This window comes from Leptopilina heterotoma, unplaced genomic scaffold, assembly GCF_015476425.1.
Source record: "Leptopilina heterotoma isolate Lh14 unplaced genomic scaffold, ASM1547642v1 Lhet_163, whole genome shotgun sequence".
Lineage (NCBI taxonomy): Eukaryota > Metazoa > Arthropoda > Insecta > Hymenoptera > Figitidae > Leptopilina > Leptopilina heterotoma.
The window spans coordinates 986,277-1,003,674 of NW_025110879.1; the positions used below are offsets into that span (position 1 = coordinate 986,277).

At 26.1% G+C, this 17,398-nt stretch overlaps 1 protein-coding gene across 1 annotated transcript in view; it reads right to left on the reverse strand.

Moving 5' to 3' along the window:
- Positions 1-17,398, reverse strand: part of LOC122498984 (nuclear hormone receptor FTZ-F1) — a 285,716-nt gene that overhangs the window by 49,413 nt on the left and 218,905 nt on the right. The window lies entirely within an intron of this gene.

Here is a 17,398-nt window from a genome sequence, read left to right on the forward strand (position 1 = left end):
TTCTTCTTCAACTTTTTTTTTCTCTTTGCTTCTCAAAAAGGATATGATTCTCGTTACTATCGAAAGGAAGCAATTGTGAACGGATGACACAACAATAAGAGTTGTATATGTATAAAATTGAAAGACACACCATTTTGGTGCAGATGTTTCGTCGCGGGAAACATCTATTACGTATATATATATATATATATATAGTGTCTGGAGCATTATAGCACCATTGATATCAAAAGGAAGTGAACCTGTATCAAAAGGATATGAAAAGAGCTCAAGCAACGAGAATCAATTCTAAATATTCTAAAGAGGATTACCTTATAGTTCAATCTGAAATCTTTCCTTTCAATACCTTCTTTCATACGGACATTTTTTCTCGGGTATTTTCATTTAAATGGGCGCAAAGGGGAAAGAAGCGACGATGCTTCCTAATTTTTCAGTGTCGATCTAATGATGTTGTAATGATGGTTAATGAACATTTCCAACAATTTTATTTCAAACGATTTGGCTTCTGCCTTCTTGACTTTTGTCAACGCTTTTTGTCTCAATTTGATATCCTTAGTAAAACTGTGGTTCGATAAAATTACAAACAACTAAAAATTTTTATTATTTGGATAAAAGTGATAAATTAATTTTTGTAGCAACAAAAATTAATTTTAAAAATTCGTTTGCTACTTCAAAAACAAAAAAGAGTTTAAATTTGGCTTGAGTATTAATTTCTTCATTAAACTATTTACTTTGCTACTTTCTTGTTCCAAAAAATTCTAAATTTTTGAATTTATTTACCCTGAGTGAAATAAATCTCTCTCTAAAATAAATAAAGAAAAAACACCTGATCAAGAAAATTTTTTCAAAGTCAAGAATAAAATATGTCAGATATGCTTCTTTGCATTCAAAATATCGTCGCTGTCTTCATTTTTATTTCTCTCCTCTCTCTAGACTTTATATGAAGATTATGATAACTTTCGCGAAACAGAAAAATTTACAGTCTTTGTTATTTGCGGTAACTTTTTACAAACTAAAAAGAGACGTTTTCTTTTTCCGGAAGTTTGGCAATTTCTGAATGTGACGAAAGTGCGAGACATAGAGGGCTAAACAACGTTACTCGCATATGAAATGAATCTATTGAAATTCTTCAAAGACTTTCGAGCGTTCGCTCCTCTATAACTTATAATGAATAAATATACAATTTAACATTTCCTTTATTATATAGCTCTCCTTTTCAAATGACACAAATCTAAAATTGTCCTTTGTCATGCGAATACAAAAGAAGAAAGAAATTTCACCTCATTTCTTTTAATTATTTATCAAAAAAAAAATTTCCAATTAGAAATATTATCGATTCTGCAAGTTGAATATTTGGAATTTTTTGTAAAAGAAAGAAGAATAATTCTACAAAAATTTTTAATGGAAAATTAAATATTAGGTGTGTTAATATTATAGGAGCGACAAATAGCGACTAATAGAAAATAAAATTCTGATATTTATTGAAAATATTTTCTCTTCGTTTATAATAATAATCTTCGTGTCTAATAAATTATATTTATAGACATTGAAATATTAGAAGTTTGCATGACCAACGACCCAAATGAATTTAATGCGCACTAAATTTTAATCCAACAACTTCCTCTCTCTTCCAATTTAGTCCCTTATTAAATGTTCTTATCACATTTCTCACATAATTTAAAGAAAAAATGTATACATCACGATAGTTGCTGTGAAATTGTTTTCTTTTTAGTTTTTTTTCCATATCAGAAAACTTTAAACTTTTAAAAGTGCTTTTGTTTTGGTTATAAATAACGGAATGTTATTCCTTATTCATAATTTTTAGTATAAAGGAAAAAAAATTTCACGAAACCAAAGTTCCCAAAAATTTCTGTATTGAACAAAAAGAGTTTCTATATAGAAAACGGAAGAAAAAATAGAATTAATAGACAAAGCAAAAAAAGGAAAATTATACTTAAATATTTACTAAGTTCCAATCGATTAGATTCAATACTTAAAAAATAAAAAGTATATTTTCAACAAGTTTTCCGAACACTTTTTCTCTTGAATTAAAAAATTTACCTTATTGCAAATAATGAACATAATATGTTATGTTCATTATTTGCAATAAGGGAAATTTTTTAAATAATAATAAACTTAAATAATAAACTTTTTAAAGAAATATTCTTTAAGAAATAGTTTTAAAGAAATATTTTTAAAGAAATAGCTTTAAAGAAATATTTTCAAAAAAATATAATTTTTAAAATGCCTATTAATCTTAAAATACAGTAGGTATATACAATTATATTTGCATTTTGAGTCACAGGAGTGACTAAAAACAAAAAAAAATATTTTTCTATTTTAAGATTTCAAGAAACAGAAATTTTGAAAATTCATGGAGGACTTCTCGAACAGGATTGTTAGCTAATGACCCCAATCCTCCAAATTGAATTAGAACCTTAATGAAGCACCTCGTTTACGTTTTTCACTCTATATCTGGACCAGAAGATGAAAAAAATCTCTATATATGTACAGAGACTAACTGACCGGTAAGTTTTTCATTAAAATACTACTGTGAAAATTCACCTATTTTTCAGGGAATTTTTTTATTCGTTAAATTTTACTTTTATATGACTGAAAAATTTATTATAATAAACTTTCATTTTATAATTATTTATTTTAATATTTCAAATTTTCCCTTAATAAAATAATTTTTCATACCAGAATGGAAAAAAATTTATTTGATTCGAGTAAAACGATTACTTGTCTATTATCATAAATAAATTTCTACTTGTATCAAAATATTTTTTTATTTTGGTCAATTTAAATTTTATTTGCTTCAAATACTGAAATTATTGGTTCAAATTTATTGAATTAAAGAAAAATTATTTGAATCAAGTAAATATTTATTTGATAATAGACAAATAATCGGTATTTAATCAAATAAATTTTATTTCCAATGTAATTTAATTTATGCAATGAAAAAAAAATTTATTTGATTCAAATAATCAATTTATTATCAAATAGAACTTTTTTCAGCGTAATATAATGTATTTAAAAAACAAATAATTTGCAAATTTTATTATTATTATTATTATTATTATTATTATTATTATTATTTAATTATCATATAATTATTATTATTTTATTCTTAATATTGTTTAAATTAAAAGGACTAAAATGAGTCGAGAATAATTTCTCAATTGTCTCAATTTAGTTTAGTCAATTTTGTCGTTATCTAAATTTAGCACTAAAGTTTGTCATTGTCTAAATTTAGTTCAGTGAAGTTTGCCATTATCTAAATTTAGTACACTGAAGTTTAACTCGATCAAAACTTGATTCGGTGAAATTTACTATTGTCAAAATTCAGTTAGATAAAAATTACCATCCTTTCTATTTAACCATATAAATTGCAACTATTTTTTTTAAATAGTTGAATAAAATTTAGTATTATTATAATATAAATAGTGTTAATTAGGTAAAATTATTAGTGAATTTTGCGTCGAAAAAGAATTTTTGACCACTGAATCTAAAAAGAGAAATGAAGAAGAAACAAAAGAAAAAATTAGTCTGAAAATTGAGGCTTCAACTTAATTTTTTTTTTGACAAATTTTTTCTTCTTATAGCTGTTTTGCTAAATCTGAAAAAACTACTGAAGGGGAAATAGTGTAAAAAGTCAGGAACTTTATGAAACAGTTATGATTTTTTGTTTTGTTAAATCTAAAACAAAAAAAAGACGCTAATTTCAAGAATTTTATGATAAAGAATTCGCTATGATTTAAAATCGACTCGATTTAATTTTATCATAATCGAAATAGAGATTATCCTTTACTTTTGAGACATTTCTCGTTTTGATCTTTTTGGCTTCCACTCTTTTTTGAGTTTCTTCTTGAATCGGTTTTGAGCATCGCTTTCATTTAAGTACCCGAAATCGGCTCTAATTTTGCCCCTTCTTTCTACAGTACAACAAAGAAACAAAAAAAGCTCCATTAAACCGAGAACCAACTTTCCCTTTTGTTTTTTCAATTTGCAACCGAGATTTCTGTAAAGTAAATTTGATTTTCAATAAACGAGGGCCTTGATGGAGTCAGAGAGACAAAAAGAGAGGGGGGAGAGAGAAAGAAAGGTGTGGGTGATGAGATGTATAAAGTGATAGTAAAATGATATAGAGGTGTAACGTAGGAATAATAAGAGTCTGTGATCCAGAGGGGAAATTATGTTGTGAAGGGAGTAGAGTAAAGTGAGTGAGGGAGAGAGTGCAAGTTACAGAGAGAGAATTACAGAAAACTCTTGCTTTCATAGAGCGCATGCATGCATTCAGGCAGGCAGGCAGGCAGGCACAAGAGATCGGCTCTTGTAAAGTTGTTCAGACTGTGGCTGGGTCAACAGTAACGCCGTTGGCACTCCCCACTGACAGTATAACACCGGTTCCTCTCACTGTATGTACTCATTATGGTACAGTCTGCCAGTGTGGTGTGTGCGCGATCAAAACTCGAAGAGTGGGGAGACCCACTGACCTACTTCGATGAGAACATGACGCAGCCGCGACTCACTCACTCCCTCTTATTATGTCTCTCCTTTTCTCTCACAATTTTCTTCTCTCTTTTTCTACCAGGCTTACTCACTCACACACACACACAAAACCGTGCCTCCTTCTCTTAACTATATATCTCTTCTCTTTAACGATGACTGCCTCTTCTTTCTTTGTTTCTTTATCTTTATCCTTCTCTTTCGACTCTCCCTTTTTTCTTCTCCTTTTCTTGCCCTCCTTCTCTTTTTCTTTTACATTTTCTTTTTTTTCTTTCTCTTTCACTTTTTCTTCTTTCTTTAAAGTTTTTCTCCTGTTTTCTTTCTCTCTTTTTCTTGTTTTATATTCTCTCCTTTCTCTCTCTCTCTCTCTCTCTCTCTCTTTTTTCTCTTTCTCTTCTTCATTTATATTTTCTCCTTTATTACTTTCTCTTTTTCTTCTTTCTCCCTAACTTCTCAGGGTGTCTACTAACAGGGTAATCCGAGAAAACCGGGAAATTATTTTAATTTGTTTTTAAAAAATCGCTTTTTATTTCATTTTTTATAGATATTTTACTGTTCTCTAAATTTGAATTAGTTAGAAATAATTAAATTTGTTAAAGAATTTCATTAAAAACTTTTTAATAAATCGAATATTCAAAGTATTTTAATTTAATAATTGATAAATAATTGAATTTTATAAAGAGTCACATTTTAATGTATTCATGTTTCTTATAGTGCTAAGATAATTAACATTTTTATTAGTTAATTAAAAAAAAAATACGCACTTAAAATTTTTTAATAAAATTGAATTTTCGCAAAATTTTTTTGAAAATTCTGAAAAATAAGATTTTTGAAATTTTTCAATTCTATTGTATCAAGATAATTGAATTTTTATAAATACCCAGGTAGAAAAATTTAATGGAAGCCTAGATATATGCTAGCGCCACCACTGGAATTTGCATGGCAGTTTATCTCGCCGACGTCTTCTAGCGCCTTGAATGGCGCGAGCACTTTTTGCTAGAATGCAACATAACCTCAAATTTCTGTTGCATAAACTGTCAAAGGTGTTTGCTTTTATTTTCAAAGTAAAAGTAAATGTTTGCTTGTAGAATATTGTGGCATTTAAAAACAATAATAGAAAAGGATTCTAAGTATTTATATATTTGTAATTGTATTAAATTTAAATATAAATTATTATTGCATTATAAATTTCTTGTTCATTCGTTAATTTATACACTTATTTATAAAAGAATTTTTAGTATATGAATGTCTTATTCAACCTCCAAGAAAATTTTTAAATATATTTTAAGTAATTAATCTAACGATTTATCACCAAGAATAACAATAAATACTTTTTTATGGATCAAATATATTATTAATATCTCTCCATTCGAATTAGAAAACATAACCTCAAACTAGATTTATTTTTTTTTTATTTTTAATTGACCTGACAGAAAAGATTTACTGATTTTAAATAGGAACTTAATTTTTTCAATTATTATTATTATTATTATTATTATTATTATTATTATTATTATTATTATTATTATTATTATTATTATTATTATTATTATTATTATTATTATAAAAGAATTTGTTAATATCAAAAATTTTAATTTCAATGTTTAACATGTGTAACTATTTTTGACACTGTTACTGTGAAGAAATAAATAATTTTTTATGGAAATTTAATAATAATTTATTCTTAAAATTTCCATATTTAAAAACAATTTTATACAGCAAATAATGATCAAAATTTTGATTAGGCTTGGGATTAAGAATAGGTTACCGTTTTCTGAATTAAAATCTATTACCATAACTTTAAACGAAATGTGTATTTATCTTCAAATACGTTTAAATTTCATTGCAGGCAGATAATTAGTAAATGTTTTTTATGTGTACACAATTTTTTTAATTATATTCGTCAAAAGAAATGACATAAGAATCATCTTTTAAATCGCGAAATAAAGTTTTGGCAGGTGAGGTTATGTTCATTCTAGCACTGCGAGCAGAATGCGAGAAAGGCGCTAGACTAAAAAAGTGTTTCAAATGCTCTCAGCGCCACTACAGCGCAATGGAACGCGAGAGTGGCACCATGCTAGCGCCACCAAATTTTTCTACTAGGGTATAAATAATTGAAATTTCTTAACATTCTATTAAAAATAATTTAATTCTTTAGTTTAAGAATTTTATTTAAATTTTTCGGAAATAATCAAGGGAAGTTAGTCATTGTAATTATAATTTAATTTTACAAAATTTCTTCTCAATACATTGAATTGAGGAGCAATTTTTCAAAAGTTGATAAATTGATTTTTCAAAAAATTGAGATAAACACACATTTAAAATATTGAAATCCTTAGAATTCGATTTATCACTGTTCAATTTAAGAAAAAAAAATTATTACCAAAGAATTTTCAATTTCAAAAATATTTTGGCCTAGCCTTGATGATTTTTGATTTAAATTTTTTTATTAGAAAAAATTACCAAAGCCTTTAAATTCCCTTATTACAATAGATTTTAATTACAATCGGAGCGTTTTAAATAGAAAAAATATTCAAAAATGAATAATTTATTATACAATTTTTCTACATTAAAGTTAATTTTAATGGTTATGTGAAAATTGGCATTTGTTTAAATTTCTCGAAATGACAAAATTTGGATTTATCAGGTTTTGAAAACTTACTCCTCAATTATTTTCATAAATAGTACAACTCATTGCAGAATTTCAATTATTTTTAATACAATTTAAATCAAATTCCTCGAAAAATTTAATTATTCTTAAAAATTTTATTAAAATTCGTCGAAAGAATTGAATTATTTCTAAAAACTGTAAAAAAATTCTTCTCACGAATTCAATTACTTCCATAAATATTGTAAAATTCTCCAGATTTACTATATTCTTTAGAATATTATTTTAAAAAAAAATTCTTCACAAGAATTCAATTATTTTCATAAATTTCCATAATTGTTCTCCACAATTGAATTATTTTCAAAAATTTTAATGAAATTCTACGCAAACATTTAATTATTTTCATAAGTAATAACATTTTTGGAAGGATTCAATTGAGGCCTTGGATCCAATAACTGGCCCGACGCTCGGAGGAACGCGCAACTGCCAGTCAGTGAGCAGTGAGCGCCTCTGGGCCACTCACTGCTACCCGACTGGTATTAGCGCGTGCCTTCGAGCGTCGGGCGAGTTATTGGATCCAAGGCCTCAATTATTACTTTTATAAATAGTAAAATTCTTTCCAGAAATTCAATTAATACCATCATTACATTTTAATAAAATAAAATTAATCAAATTTTCCATTATAATTATGAACACACAAGATTATTTTAAAAAATTCTTTGTTTAATTCCATTATTTTCCAAATTTTTAATCAAAATTATTAAAAAAACATTTTCAAAAAATTTAAAGAAACTCGTCAAAAGATTTTAGTTATTCATAAAAAGTCTAATAAAAATTTTGGAAGCCATTTGTAGATATATTTGTGTTCGAAATCAAATAAATTTAAATTTGATGAAAAAAAACCGAGAAAAATTAGGACAAAGCCGGAAAAAACCGTGAATTTTGTTGAACGAAAATAGTAGACACCCTGAACTTCTTCTCCCTCTTCTTATTAAGTTTCTCTCCTTTTTCCTTTCTCTTCTTTTCTTTTTTACTTTTCTTCTACTTTTTCTCCTTCTATTTGGTTTTTTCTTTCTCTTTTTCCGTTTCTTCTTTTTCATTTCCCTTACTTTTTAACTTCTCTTCTTCTTCTTCTTTAAGTTTTTCTGCTTTTCTCATTCTCTTTTTCTTCTACTTTTGTTCTTTCTTTTTTTGTCTTAATTTTCTTTTTTTTCTCTTCTACTTACTATTTCCTCTTCTTTCCCTTTTACTTTTTTTCTCTTTTTCATTTCCTCACTCTTTTTCTCCCACATTTTTTTTTGTTTCAAAAAAATTTTTGTTTTGCTCAAATAATTGATTACTTGGTATATTAAAAAAACAATAATAACAATAAATTATTTTATACAAATAAATATTTATTTGATAGGATAAAAAAAGAAATCGTTTATATTATTCGAATTAAATAAATGTTTCTTTCAGTGTAAAATGTTAAACGTTTAAATGAACTAAAATTTTTTACTTCTTTTAATTTTTTTTAATTAATGAATTAATAGGTGTAGAAAAAAAATTAAATATTATATAAATAAATGAGTATTAAATAAATACGAATTTGAAAAAAAGTAAAATAAGTATGTAAACTAATTCGTATAGTAAATAAATATTTAATTTAAATTATTTTCTCCGTTTTTTAATAGTAATTTTGGTAATTGTGTAAATAAACGACTTCTGTAATTTTTTCTTTTTTCAAAAAAATATTGAAGAAGAAAAAAATTATGTTCGCAAAATGAAGAAAATACCGATTTACGATATATATGTATACGCTCCTTCCTCCCACAACTTGATCCGTTTTCTCCCAATAAATTCAATGTGTATTTCTTTCTCGCCTTTTTTTTCTTGCTACTTTACTTTTTATACTTAAAATGTTTCTTCCCCCCTTTTCACCGCGCGACTCGTGTTTTCTCTCCAATTTTGTCTTCTCTCTGAGTTTCTCAAAAGTTTCATCAGACACCATAGGAATTCTTAATGGTGCGCGCATATTGAACGAAATATTTCGTGTCTTTTAAATAACACACACACACACACGATGAAAAAATTACTCTTTTGAAATTGTCTTTTAATTTTTTTTTTCTTTATTGAGTGTAAGATTTATTTATTATTTGGCGGGGGGAGGGGGGTATTTATTAAGTAAACTTGACGATTATCAATTTTTTTGTTATTTTCAAAGAGAATTTTAATTAATAAATAAAATATAAATGAAACAAAAAAAAAATAAATAAAAATAAATAAAAAAGATGCCTAAATAAAAATACTTACTTATTAAATGGAAAAAATAATGTAATGTGATTTCGAATTTATTTTTGATTAGGAAAAAAAAATTCTTGTGATGTAAGAATCAGAATTTGGGTTTTATAAGAGTTAAATTTTTTCTTTCTTTAATTATGTGAATTTTATTTGTACGGTTAACACTTAAGATAATCAGAGTATTGATTTAAAACTTTGCCGAGTTTATTAACTATAGGTTCGAAGATTATAGCTTATATTAGAATATTAATTTTCTTACTCGATACATTTTTTTTATTGATATGCAATTCGCACGGTTAGAGAGACAAGGTATTTGTTTTAAACTCTATATCGAAATAATTCATAAGCGAAATTCCTTTTTTTCAACTTCAAAGAAGCTAAATCTGTTAATTATTTGTCAATTTTTTCTCCATTTTTACCATTTTCGTATTTTTTATTTTAATTTTTTTTAAATTTATTTTTATTTTATTTTTTATATCTGTATTTTTTATTTATTTCTGTATTCATGTTTATTAATTTTTGTATTTTGAAAATTGATTTTTCTATTTTTGTCTTCATTTTTATCCATTTTAGTATTTTAAAAATTTATTTTTTTATTTTTATATTCTTTTTTATCTATTTTGGTATTTTGAAAATTTATTTTTATGCTTTTATTTCAATTTTATATCCATTTTTGTATTTTGAAAATTTATTTTTGTATTTTTTTTAATTTACTTTTTTAGTATTTTTGTATTTTTTTCATAATATTCTTATTTTATTTCTTCTTTTGTACTATTTACTTCTGTACTTTTGCATTTACTTTTGTCTTTTTATTTATTTACTTTTCTACTTTTCTATATTTATTTTTGTTTTTTTTTGTATTTTTATTTTTGCATTTGCTTTTTTTGTATTTATTTTCCAGTTTGCTTTTTTAATTTATTTCTCTATTTGTCTTTTTAATTTACTTCAATTGATTAGGTAAACAGTAAACTCTTGTATTTAAATTCTTAATTGCTTTCAATAAAAAAAAAAAGAAAAAAAAATATTAAAATTAAAAATCCATCGAAAAAAGGACTGAATATGTTTTCATCCTTCGACTATATTTTATATATATCGTAGAGAGATGCAATTTTTATGTATACATATATCCGAAGGAGAAGAAAAAACAAGTCTATATACGGTTACCGAATGGAAATTTGCTCAGCATTTTCCTTATATCTAATTCTTTATGCGCATATTGATTTAAAAATTACCTTGCGAGAAAAAAATTCATTACGCATTATATAGAAAATTCTGTTTCAAATTTGAAATATTTTATATATATATTTTATAATATATTTTATATTTGTCTTGTAAAAAGTTTTCAATGAATATCTAATTTTTTTGTTTGCAACATAATGGACGCAGAAATTAAAAACATCGTTTTTTATAAATACTTGTTTATAAGTAACAAATCAAATTTATTTTTTACAATAATTTTTTATAATATTAGTTTATACTTTATGGAAAACGAGTTTTTCAATTTTTTAAATCAAACTCTAAAAATAAAATTATTATTTCTTAACTATTATTTAGTTATTTATTATTAAATCAAATTATTATTTTTCTTCTCTAAGTTAATACTGTTTTTTATTTTGTATTGTTTCTTCCCCTTATGGTTATGTATTATTTTAATTATGCGGGGTAATATAATACCAAGCCGGGGTACAGTGGCAATTATGCTCCAAATTTATTAGAAAACAAGTCTTTTTTCATTTCAAGTGAATTTCAAATGAAAAATATTTTATGTAAATATTTTAATATTATATTTTATTAAATTATTATAAGATTAAATACCTAAATTTAATTAAAAATTCGAATTTTTGAATTGTAGTTTGTAACAAATAATAGTTATAGGAATTAATAAACAATAATTTTTGATTAAATAATGCTTGAATAATAAAACTTAGAATTATTAATTGTAAAAAAATATTTAGAGTTTTCGAAGGGACAAAAAAAATATTTTTCTTGTAATTTTTGTATAAGGATATTTTGTCTTCAGCCGCACTTGCGTATGGCATATCAATAAAGAAAAATATATCGAGCAATAAAAGAATGTTCTAATGAGAATATAATCTTCGGACCTATAGGTAATGCACTTGGTGAAGTTTAATCGATATTTTGATTATCGTAAGTGCTCTTAACCTAAATAAGATTCTAAGCGAAATGAATTATGTATTTATTTATCTGACGTGATAGATTTTTCCGACTTGAACTATACACAATAAGCAATATATAGAACAATAAAAAAAGAAGAGAGAGAGAGAGAGAGAGAGAGAGAGAGAGAGAGAGAGAAAATTACACAAGAATTCCCTCTTAGAAACAATTTTTTTTTCAAAAAAATTTCTAACTTTTCAAATCCTAATTTATATTTTTTGGAATATTATTATTATATATTATTAAATTTTTTATCGAAAATCTTTTTTTAGAATAAATGGCCGAAGAATTGAGTGAAGAATAAATTGCGAATGAAGCATAAATTATGAAAATCAACCCTCGCGTGAATTCCTTTTTAGACACCTGTGGAATTATTTTACACACAAGGATGATGATGATGATTTTCGAATATGTTTCGAGGCAGGAAAGGGCAAAGGGGAAAGCTAAAGAGTTCCGTGAATCGATCGGAGAACTATTTCTCTCTCGTCTTATGTTACACAAACGACTATTTTTTTCTTCTTTATTATTATTATTATTATTATTATTATTATATGTGGGCGCAAAATTTTTCATACCTGCTTGATAGCAGCAGGTACTCGGGGTTCTGATCTTGATTCAATTTTTTTTTATTCACCTGCGTGAAAAGGCTTCTCTTCGCGAAAGTTTTTGGGTTTTAGAATTTAGGGGGAGAGAGGCCCTCTCATATAACCATACACGGAGAGAAGGTTGAACGTAAAATCACGGTGTGATCAGAGTCTTAGGCGATGAATGGAAACTCATCATAATTTTCTACAAGATGTAGCGCTCTCTGACGGTTACTGTCACTGCCACTTGCGATTCGTGAATGGAAAAACTCGGTGAAATCACTCAGATTTACCGTGAACTTTCCCCCTCTTTTAACCTTCTGAATTAGACACTGTCTTTTACGGTTCAAATTTCTCTCCGTGTATATACAAAATATAAAAGAATTGAGGAGTGGATCGTAATCGAATTCGTGTACTTTAAACGAAATTTCTCTGTGTGTGTGTGTGTATCGTCTCTTAAAAAAAGGGTCAATCGAAAGCGAAAGAGTGAGTACGGGCGGATGTTGAAAAAAGAATACGCCGAACGAAAGTGAAAGCCCTGACCTACAAAAACGAAAAGTCCCTAAAGCAGACGCAGGGGAACTAAAGAGAGAATGAGAGAGAGAGAGAGAGAGAGAGAGGGACGGGGAGGGGGGAGATATATATTTTAAAAAAAGTTAAAACATGCGATTCACCACTCGCCATAAGCCTACTTCTTTACTTCTCTTCATTTTTTTTCACAACGAGCGTGTACGTAACCGGAAATCATAACAGAAAAAAGAAGAAACTATATATATATATATATATATATATATATATATATATATATATATATATATATATATATATATATATATATATATATATAAAGTTTTGCGGTTACGAGAGTATAATATCAACTTCTTTTCGGATTGCACAAAAAAAATCCTTTGTCTTTGTAAAATTGGGGGAAATTAACTTTTTTTCTTCTTTAATTCATCGCGTTTTGCACTTTTTTTTCTTTATTGTAGGCAGCAAACAGTTTTGAAGGTGTTTCAAAAGAAAGTGAAAACTGTTTTTTCTTTTTAGTAAATCTCTAATTTGTGTGAAGTTTTTAGCTAGGAAAATAAAAAAATAAAAACTAAAAAAGAAGAAATAAATTAAAACTAAATACAATACTTCCAGAAAGTTCAATTCTCTAAAAATATATAAAAAAGAATTTCTTAAATGCTAAATTTTTAAGAAAATATTTTTGTTTAAAGAAAATTCATTTTTTACAAGTGAATATTATTGTTCAAAAAATTTTAGCCTTTAAAATTAAAGTAAAAAATTTTAATTTAATTTTTTAAAAGTAATTAAAAAAATAAGTAGATACAGAATTAAGGCTCCGGATCTTAAAAGGGTAGAGTAGAAGGGGGTAATGTAGTGCACTGGCTTTACTGACTAAACGAATGAATGGAATTACTTGTCGTTGGTATGGTAGGTTTAAAGTATCAAAGTATATTAATGTATATCATTTTGGCTTTATTGTGCTTCTTCTAAAAGAAGTTGTGGCGTCACTTTAAAAACACTAGATTTCGAAACCATATTTCCGTTTTTTAGTGACTTGAAGAAAATGTAAGGCTCGTTAAAAAATTATCAGGAAAGTGCTTTTTCCATGTAAAATTGACTTCTGAACACAAATTTAGTATTGTTTTGATGTTTAATTTTGTTTTTATTGAGATATTGAAGTCAACGTGAAGAAAGTGCTTGGGGGCATTGTAGTGCACGGGGTTGGGGGCAATGTAGTGAAATTATACAGAGGACCATAAATATGTGTTATTTAACTATGTTTGCTTTTTGCAAATTTTTGCAGTTTTCTTTCAGTTTCAACTAACACAGAAGCAAAGAAATCTCTAGTTTATAGTGCTGTCCAAGGGACGAGATGATACCTTGCAAAGTCTCGATCTTGTCTCGGTTTTTACATGAAAAGTCTCGTCTCGTGGGCATCACTACTAGTTTATAGTTTTTTTTAAGTTTCTTATGTTGCTACTATCATATCTAATAAAATAAAATCGTTTATAATATATAAAATAAAAAATTTAAGGGAAAATTTCCTAATGAAAAAATTATCTAAAAAATATTTGGAAAAAAAGTAAAAAATAAGCATATAGTAGAATAAAAATACAAACTTTAGGGGCAAATTTCTAAAAAATTCAGTTACCTAAAAGTATTTAAAAAAAATTGTTTTTAAACACTAAAAACTTAGTATATAGAGAAGTTAAAAAATGAAAAAGAGCACGTAAAATTACAAAGCAGAATACATATTTTTTCAAAACTATTTTTTTCGAAAAAATTTCAGTAACATTTTTCTCTCAACATTTGCCTAAAACCACCATTAAGATGAGTTAGATAAGAGGCGAAACTCTTTTTTTCGGGGAAAAAGAGAAATCTACGATCAATATATATTTTTTTCAGAAAAGGAATTTTTTTTCTCCTTTTTTTGGAGTCAAAAAATCATAATAATATGAAGATTAGAAAAAAAAGAGAGAGAGAGAGAGACACGGTCGAAATAAAGAATTAAGAAATGAAAAAGGATGTAAATTAATCACAGGTACGTATCGTACCTGCAATTCTCGTAATATTTGTCGCAAGTATAAGCACGTGCGAGTCTCTCTCTCTCTCTCCCTCCACTATCTTTCTTTTGCTCAAGCGTCGTTCTCTCCCTCTATCTCATTCTATCTTTGTCTGTTAGTAGCGTGTCTCGGTGTGTAAAGTGTGCCAAGGCCTGCCCCACTCCGTAATCCCATTTTCGAAACTAAAAGTAAAATCTAACTCTTTGTGTCGTTACCAGGAGCGTTACCGTAATATATATTTTTGTCGCGCTATATACATATGCCGCCGCGTTATGAATACGATTAGATCAATCGTTTTTTTAAGACTATCAAGAGCATATTATTATTATTATATAGTCTATACTTATTGTATTGATGGAGAAAAAAACACCCTCACGCCGAGCGCTTATAAACTATGCCGTGAAATTTTCCTCCCTCAAAAATAAATACATATAAAACCGCTCGCGCGCCTTTCTTTTCGATCAATCAAGATGATAAATTTCCAAGGATCTTATTTAGTCAAATGAGAAAAAATAAGATTTTCACGAAAATAAAATTTATCTGTAATTTATGCATTACATTTTTCAACTAGAGTATAATTTTGGGTTTCTTTTAAATTTATTTTTTTCAAATTAACAAGAAAATTTTTTATTTTTTTGGGGGGAGGGGGGGAATTTTTATTTTAATGTTATAATTATAAATAAAAATAAACATTTTGGTATTTAATTATTTTTTAAGTAACTCGACAATTATTTAACTGATTTTTTAAAGCCGAAAGTCATCAACTATGTGTGATAAATAATAGTAACATTAAATTAAGTAAATGGATTTTGAAAATGAATTTAAAAAATTGTTATTATCCACAATAATTTTGTGACAACAAAAATATTAATTGTAAATTTGATAAAAGTTAAATTTCATTTCTTAATTTTAGGTTCAAAATTCATTTTTAATTATAAAAAAAAATATTTTGTAATAAAATTAAAGAAGGTAATAATATTAATATATATATATATAATTAAATAATAATGAATAATTAAAAAATATTAAAAATTATTTAACAAGAACACGAAACTAACAATTAGTGAAAACTCATAGAAACTAATTTCAAAGTGTTTTAGATTTTTTTCAATTGAAATAAATGTTTGAAAAATGTAGAAAAAGTTTGAAATGAAAACAATTATAGTGAAAAATGACTAAAAACTAAATTCAAAATCTTTTAGATTTCCTTCAATTGAAATAAATTTTAAAAGAATAGAAAATTTTAAAATGAAAAAAATTGAACGATCATTTATGGTATAATATATATATATAGCATACATCGTAAGTGCCATTTGTCCGTGAGCGATTGCAATATGACGGAGAGTTACGATTGCCGTAACGATTTCCCATAGGCATTATCTAGATAAAAGTCTATTCGAGATTAATACTCCGGATGAGGCAATTTTATGCGCAAACAAAATAATTTACCTATATAAGAGTTTCTCGCCTACTACCGAATTATTCAATCCCTTCGGGGAAAGAAAAAAAATGTATTTATATATATATATATATATCACATAATTGTCAATTAGTTTTTGCTCTTTTATATATGAAGGCGAAAACTAATTGACAGCGCGCTCCCGCTAAAAGTATATATATAACCATTAACTCAGAATGGGGACAATATTCATTTTACAAAAATTCTCTATTCTTTAAATATAAAAAAATACAACTGGAAATTCCCCCTTTATAAATAAAAATTATTTAAACTAAAATAAATTAATATAACTATGAATTTATCACTCGATCGAAATAAATTTTAAACAAATTTTATTTGACTCGAAAAGAATGACCTTTCTTCCCATATAAAATAAATTAACTTAAATAAAATTACTCAATACAAATAAACATTTCTTTGCGATAATAAACTCGTTTATTTAAATTAAACAAATACTTTCACTGGATAATAAAATTCCCTCCCCCCCAAAAAAAACAAGAAGAATAAAAGAATAAAAAAAAATAAAAAGTAATCGTTTATTTGAATTAAATAAATATTTTCTCTTAATAATAAAATTTCCCCCCAAAAAAATAAAAAAAATAAAATAAAAAAATAAAATTGACTAGGGGAGAGTGGGGCAAACTGGCCCGGTGGGTAAACCGGCCAGGTGTCAAAGTCAATATATCCGAAATGGCGAAATTGTCAAAAGTGCTATTTAGAAATTTGAAACAACCGCATGTGTAGTATAACATTATTTTTTCAATTTGACATTTTTTACTTTTGTTTGTGCAACCCTGGGAGCAAAAGTGTAATATTTCCAAATATTAGGTCTTAGATTTTGAAGGTACACACCTCAGGAATAATTACCACCAAAAACTTTGATGAATTTGCAATGCGTTTTTTTTAAACAAATATTTATTCTCAAAATGAGCCTGTGGGGCAAACCGGCCATAGGATATTTTCATTGTATCAGAGTTTCAAGAAAATTATTATTAATTAGAATGTTTTTTTCATTAAAATATTTACTTTCAATCAAAAATAATTGTCTTCCAATGAGAATTAGACCCTTTAATATTGTTTCCCTGATAATTTCAAACATTTTTGTTTTGTTATTAAAAAAAAAATATTTATTTAATTAAAATTCAATCCTGTATTATCATTTACATTATTACAACCACTGATGTTCACATGATTCTTTATGTTTGTTGTTATT